Source organism: Netta rufina, assembly GCF_964035555.1.
Source record: "Netta rufina genome assembly, chromosome: 2".
Classification (NCBI taxonomy): domain Eukaryota; kingdom Metazoa; phylum Chordata; class Aves; order Anseriformes; family Anatidae; genus Netta; species Netta rufina.
In genome coordinates, this window is record NC_140124.1 from 137,957,003 (window position 1) to 137,964,493 (window position 7,491).

Genomic DNA, 7,491 nt, shown 5'->3' on the forward strand with positions numbered 1-7,491 from the left:
CAGATGGGAAGAAAGTGGTCAAGAACAATTAACTTGCTCAAAGAGGAAATAAAACATGCAAATCAATGAGAAAGAAAATAAATAATAATAATAATAAAAAACTTTTCTAACAATGTTTGGTTTTAGAAATTGTTGCTGCAGTTGACGTAGGGACCTCGTTCAGATGCAGAGAGGAAGGGAAGAGATCCACCAAGCACTTTGGTGAGCAATGTGTGCTCTGCACTGTCTGCCAAAAAGTCACCTTTTTTTTTTTCATCAGCAGGAAGAAAAAAAAAATTTCCAAATAGTTATTGTCCAGTGGTATTATCCTTCCTTCCATCATGGACAAAGAGGAGGCCAATATCCCAACTATGTCCTCCTAGAGGATGTTTCTACCTGTAACACAGTTAGTAAGACAACATTTAGACAGTTGGTTTCCAAAATAACCTCAAAAAGGTAGTCACTCTGACCACGTGGCCATCCTCACTCTGTGATCAAGCCCTGGGTTCAAGCTTTGCTCTAATGCTGCTTTGCTGGTACCCTGCAGCAAGCCACCTCTCCTCCCAGTGCTTCAATCACCTCATCCATTAAACAAAGATATACTGGTGGTACATATTACTTTGAGATTTATGAATGAAAGCGGTATTAAAAAATGCTATTATCATCAATTTTTTTTCAAACATTTACATCTCATTCCTCACCTACAATATGCTAGGCATTTCCTAGCATGTAACTCACAACTGCATCTACCAAATCTGATTATTTAGCATCCAGATTATGCTTTAGGCAATAAAAAGTGCCTACCTGTCTTACAGCTGTCTCGAATCCACATAACAAGTGTTAACAGTTCTAGCAACCTGTATTGTTCTCAGTGCATGCCTTATCTTAAGAAAGTCATGTCTCACATTGAATTTTCCAAAACCAGGGGTTTTAGAACAAACTCATGTCTGATTTTCACAGTTTAATTGAAATACAGTCAATCCGGTTACTCATGTACCCAAGCAGAATAAATGTGATTCGAAGGAATTTGACATGGAAGAATCTAGTACATCATTGAAGCCAAGCCCAGAACAGCCCTGCAAAAAGAGGGACTTTGAAGACTTTCAACTGCAAAATAAACAGAATAAAATGATGCAAAAGATGGTGATGGAATTGACTGGAAGATGTTTATTGTGCTTCTGCATTCCAAGTGTGAGAGAAAATAAAATGTATTCCCTGTTTGAACCTTGGAATATCCTTTTGGAATAGATTCAAAGATAAAATATCCAAAATGCCACTGCTGGTTGATCGTTTATCCTCTGAAGTGAGGAGTAAATGCTCCAATGAACTCAGGTGCCTTTGGTGAGGTCATTTCGCTCTGTTAAAGGAAGGGTTATCTTTCCAAGTAGTGTTTTCCAGGAGCAAAAGTCCTGTCAGGACTCCTGAACTTTGCTGCAAACATGAGGTAACTCACCTTAACAATAATCCTCACTTTGGATAATTACCTTTTACCTTTACTTTGGATAACACACAACCTTAGCTTGGTAGTGTTTCAGGCCTTCTTTTCACAGGGACAGATCCATGTAGTATAATTCTGCAGTAAGAAACATGACATTGCTTCCAACTGTTAGCAGGTTTGACAGTATGAATCTTTCTTCATTTGCACCTTGCTGTTAAAGCTCACCTGTTGCACATTCACAGACTGCAGTTTTTTAATGCTTAAATTACATCCCAAGGGTGTAATCCCGTACACTCAGTAGAAGTTTTGCAGCTGTTTCAGAGTGGCAGGATTTAACTTTAGATTTCTTTAAACCCAGAAACAACATTTGTCTTCTCGTAGACTCAGTCACCGTTTTTAAGACAAGGCTTTATTTTGATGTCTAAGCCCATTTCATTTGGAAAAGAGAGCCTTGTGGTTTTGTTTTGGTGAACAAACCCCCTGAATTCTCTTTCCTCACAATAACCAAGCCAGAAAAACAAATGTCATGCAAGAAAGCAAAGGTGAGATGGAGGAGCTAACTAAGTCTTTGGAGACTGTAAGACTGTGCTACAAAACTCTTCAAAATTTTGATGCTTCCTGTTTTCATGGCTGGGAACATCAATTCCAAGCTCAAGAAACACTGGAAAACAGCAGTTCTCATTTTTTTTTTAACTGAAGATACTACTTGCACCTTCACTTCGCTCTGAGAGCAGCCTTTCCTGAGCCTTTACCCACATGTTGCTTCGTTACCGAGCAGGACCAAGAAATCCTGAATAATACAAAGATGAGCAAAGGAAACCACAGGTCATCAAATCTAATGAAGCTTTAGTTGTGCTCTGGGCAGCAGCTTGGCTGGGTTTCACTGACGATGCTCATTCTTACTCCATTGCCCATATCAAGCGTTTCCAATGCGCTGCCTGGATTTTAGCACTTCTTTAGTCCATCTGTCCACTGGCTAAAAAAAACCACGGTGAGAACAGGCAAAAGATTTCCACTGTCTCTTGGGGAATATACTTCAATATCTAAATGTACCAGCAGGTAAATCACTGCCCTTTAAGCAAATTAAAAATAAATATGCAGCGATGTGTAAGTGTCACATAGTCAATGTAGTCGCCTCAGAGGTATGCTAGGCAAAATGAGACTTCAGATCCCAGGAACCCGGAGTGAAATATTAGCTTTGCAGCATGCCTGTGAAGAGCCAGACATGCCATCATTTATAGACTGTGAGAAACGAGGACAGAACTGGGAATCGCTCAATGAGTTGGGCCAACATTGCCCTCTATCAGAAGTTTTAAGTAAAGATAAAACCACCAAATGATGTATGGATTTTGTATTTGGCACTTCTTATTTTGTTAGAGTTAGCATAAAACCATACAAAACCATATAAACCACAAACACATACATAATTTTATTCATGTGAGGACACGATTAAGCAGTCAGTGGAATGAATCAGCTTAACAGCTCGGTGCTCCTATGCCTTCTGGGTCTCATTCCCACAGCAGCTCGGTTCTTCCCAGCAACACATTTACACCGCCACTGGGTAAATCAGGTTAAAGAACATATTCAACTGAAAATTAACTGGGGGGCAAAAAAGAGGTTGTTTTTCAGCCACATCAATCCACTGTGTGACTGCAGAATGCTTGTGCTGAACTGGCCAGAAGGGGAGGTAACACAGGGCAGGGATCAGCACTCAAGGACATGGATGGGAGACAATGACTTTGTAAGCTGGCACTGATGCCAAATAGTTTCTTATCAAACTATGCCCTAAACCTTTTCTAATACAATGCTGTGATGGGGAAAATATTTGGCTGGGATTATAACCAAAGGATCTGAATGAGAGGAAACTGAAAATTGAACATAATGCAATAAGTTAGTCAAATTGTCTTATTTTTTACATAAATAAATAAAGGTAAATAAAATACATTTTATGGAGAAAAATTCCTGAGGTCAGTTTACGTAGAGGTGAGACAGAGCTTTTCTTTTTCCTGTCAATATCACTCAGGTAGTAACATGCATTATCTCTACTTTGGCCAGCAACTTCTGTATTCAAAGGTACTGTCTACAAAGGCACAAGGGATATCCTGCCTGGTAAAATGAGTGCTTACAGACCTGGACAGCAAATTATAATAGTTATACTTTACTGTCACTTGTATCTTCACAGTCTCACAAACTAAGTCACCAGTCCATTGTTGCTGCTGTGATTATATAGCATGTCCATTTTTCAGAATATACAGACATATAATTCATTGAAACAGTCTTCTGTGATACTGAAGTTACCTAATCCAACTTCTCTTTGTGAAGATTCACCACAGGGCTCTGGCATTTAACCTCAGTGAAGTGACATCTGGCACCAGGGGTGCCCACAGAGGTCACTCCTGGCTGCTCACACACGTTGCAGAGCATCCAACCATCCATCAGCACACGTCCTGCTGCAAAGCTTATAGGCATGCTGGCTTACGTCTTCTGCCCTTGTCCTGAAGATGTCGTCCATGCTGTATGGAATAACTAAATGTTTATATCCCCACATACATACATATATGGGGATTTCAATTGCGACTGGGGTAATTCAGGACATTTTTATTTTTGTAAAATTCAAATTGCTCAGCTTCCTTAAGTCCACGATCTGAAGCTGAAAGACAAGGAGACAGTTTTAAAGCAGGGGAACAGCAAGGGAAGAGACATGTTCTGTTTCACAAAGCTTGGCTGAAGCAAATATACCATTTCTGCTCCAGTTTGCAAATATCTTTTTTCAAAGATTCAAATTTCAGTCTTAAAGCTTGTGTCTCCCAGGCAACATCAAGAAGATTAAAATGCAATCTGCTTTGATATGTACCTTTTACTAAAACGTCTTCAGAACTTGTGTCACCACCTCCACGAAAAATAAAAGTAAATAGCGAAGTAATACAAGTTTATTTTCTCTCCACTTTCCAGTCTGAATAAAAAGAAGAAAATAAACAAAAAAAAATCAAGAGTCACCCTTTTCATCTAAAATTCTTTGAATAACTTTGGGAAAACTATAACTGTTCCCTCACTCTCTTATCAGCCAAATTGATAGACACTACAGGCTGAGTTTTTACACTGCAGTTTCCCGGTGTTATACAGGACATCATTATCTTACACTATTTATTTGTTATTTTTCAGATATTTGAATCCAGTGCAACTTGATACTGGTCTGTATGTATAGCAATATTACTCTTTTTTATCTTTTGATCTACAGATGTTTTCAGACTTCAGAAAATAAGAGTTTTAAAGTTTTAGGCCTTTACCCCTGCAAATTGTATAGAATCTTTATTTTAGTAACTTTATCATTAGAATAAAAATCCTAGTGACACATCAATAAAACTGAATAAAATTGTGATCTAATTAAACTGATGGCAATACTTCCACTGTCTTCAGGAGGTCCAGATTTCAGCTTTTATTTGTATAGTATCTGAGGAACCAGCCTCAGGGAGCACCAGAAAGTGAGGGAAATCTATTCCATCTCTGCCAACCTATGTCATATCTGTCATCGACACACCAAAGAACAGAGATCTCTGCAGAAAAGTTGGATCCAAATCAAAACAAATAAATGGATAGAAAATGGGTGAATCATCACAATTGAAATAAAATTTGTAGCTACCAAAGAAATGCGGAGATGTAAAGAGTCACTGCACTTAGAAAGAAAAGCCAAAACCTTTTCACCGTGTTCATTTTGGAAACATTCATCGCTGTGAGGGAACGTGGAATGGAAACCTCAACTCAGGATGCAAATGACAGGGCTTTACGGGACAGAGTCCTCGAGTGGCTTCTGACATCAGCCTGCAATGGGCTTCTTGGCCAAGGCTCCCGCATAGCAGGCGTGGATTTCCAATGAGCGCGCTGGCATCCGGGGACTCCCCATTGCTGCCTGGTGTGGCACACGTGCTCCGGGTCATATGAGTACTGTGGGGCTATTTGAGCCCAGGGTAATGTTACTTTCATCACCTTCTTTTTTCAAATGGCAGCAGCTACTTCCATAGCTCATCTCAAGTGTTCATATTTTCGATCTCCAAATCTGAAGAGCAATCACTGTCTGCAGCTGGTAAAAGATCAGGCCTAAAGGGCAGCACTGCCACCCTGCTGACTCTTGCCTAACTCCTAGGTTAAGTTTTCTTGATTTTAAAGGCCCAGTAATTTCATCTGCAAACAGCTCAGTGCACCCTTGTGCACACTCAAGTCAATCTGTGTTTACCCCGTGCGTGTTTTGATGAACAAAAATGAGTTACTCAATTCAAGGCTGAATGTAGGCTTATATGGAGAGTTGGTCTTCTTTGACATAAATTTGTGCTATAGAACTGGGTTCATATGCAATGATTTAAGGGGATAATTATTGTGCTATTTCTTTCACACTTGTGAGTCTTCATAAAAATATCCTTGTCAGGCCAGATGGAGCAATGATATGGATAAGTATGTTTATAAAAATATTAGCAAACATATCTGTTTAATCTATCATACAGCTACTCATATCGTAGCAGCTCTGGTGCTAAATATTCCTTTGCAGTATTCTCCATGACAGCATTTACAATTAAGTTTCTCACTGACAGGTTGCTTAAAGACCACGTTGAAGTTCATTCTTACTGTGTGTTTAGTCTGAGGGTGCTAATATCCTGATTATTTCATTTCTGTTAATTCTTTTTTCCACTGTTGATGTTGTTTGTTTTCTAGTGAAGCGTTACAGGTTGCCTATATGCCTGCTTTGTACCTCTTTGATCTTAATTAATGAAATCACAGATAGTTTTATAAAAACAGCCACATTAGGCAGTGGCAGTTTCTAGGCACTTGTCCTCAGAATCCCCTCCTGCAGTTTTACAAGCCAGTTGTCATCGCGCAGGTCAGAAATGCTTTCTATTCCTCTGTTAAGTACTTTATAGTATCATTTACTAACTACTATGTTTATTTATAGAGGATAATGCCAAGTTTCCGTCTGATAGCTTGGAGCTATGGATCACTCAAAAATCTTATCTCGTTCCAAAAATAACATAGCTAATGACTTGTATTTGCTGGTTGGTGTTGCTATATGGCATATATTGCTACATTTACAGGAAATAGTTTGTAATAATAATGAGAAAGTGTGCCTGTTGCTACGTTTTACAATAATTTCCACTGAAAACTGATTGAATGTTAATAATTGAGCCATTAAGAAATATTTCTTGATGGAATTTGGAATGCAGGTATTTAAAAATTAGTTTGCACACTTTTAATGTGAGTAAGTTTCTTCCTTACCAAATTATTTTAAGAGTGTGCTTTTTTTAATACTGGTATGAAAAATATTTCTCTAACAAAATTGTACCAGTAGGAGCATGTCTAGGATATTATGAATGGCTGTGGGCAGTTCGGTGATGGGAATATTTTTAGAAGCCTCTGGTGGCTGAAGAACAACATGAATGGCTACGGGAAGACTCACTAGCCCCATCAGTTGTTGTTTAACAACATTCATGCTTTGAGCTTGACTAAGCGAAGTCTGGAACAGCTAGATCTATAAATACTTACGGGGGAGAAGACCACTAGACTGGAGGCCTGGAGTTGCTCCCAGAGGCACGAAAGCACATACTCTGCTGGGCTGGGACTCCGTGAAGTCACCTTTTTGGTATCTGCTATCACATCTGTGCCTTCTCTGTGCTGCCAGTGGGAGTTCCCCACGGTCCACCTATGGCTATAGGCTTGTGCTAAATTGTGCCCAGTTGAAAAAAAATAAAATAAAATAAAATAATGAAAGAATTGCTTGGTTCACCAAAACCAAAAAACCACCGCAGTAGTTGGCTTTTTGTGCTTGGTTCCTGCTTTCTCCAAATAATACTGTGAATTAAGATGGTAAGCAGTTTCAAACAATAAAAGGAATTGACTTCTCTAATAATACAGCAATTTTCAGCCTGGTATTTTTCACTTAGACATTACAGTGCAAAGTAAGAAACGGGAGTTTTAGTGCCAAAATAAAACTGCAACAGTTTCTTTCTAAATCCATCTTTTCCCACTCTCCACCTGCCTGCATATTGTCTTCTTTCCCCACTCTTTCACTGAAGGTCGATAGCAATAAA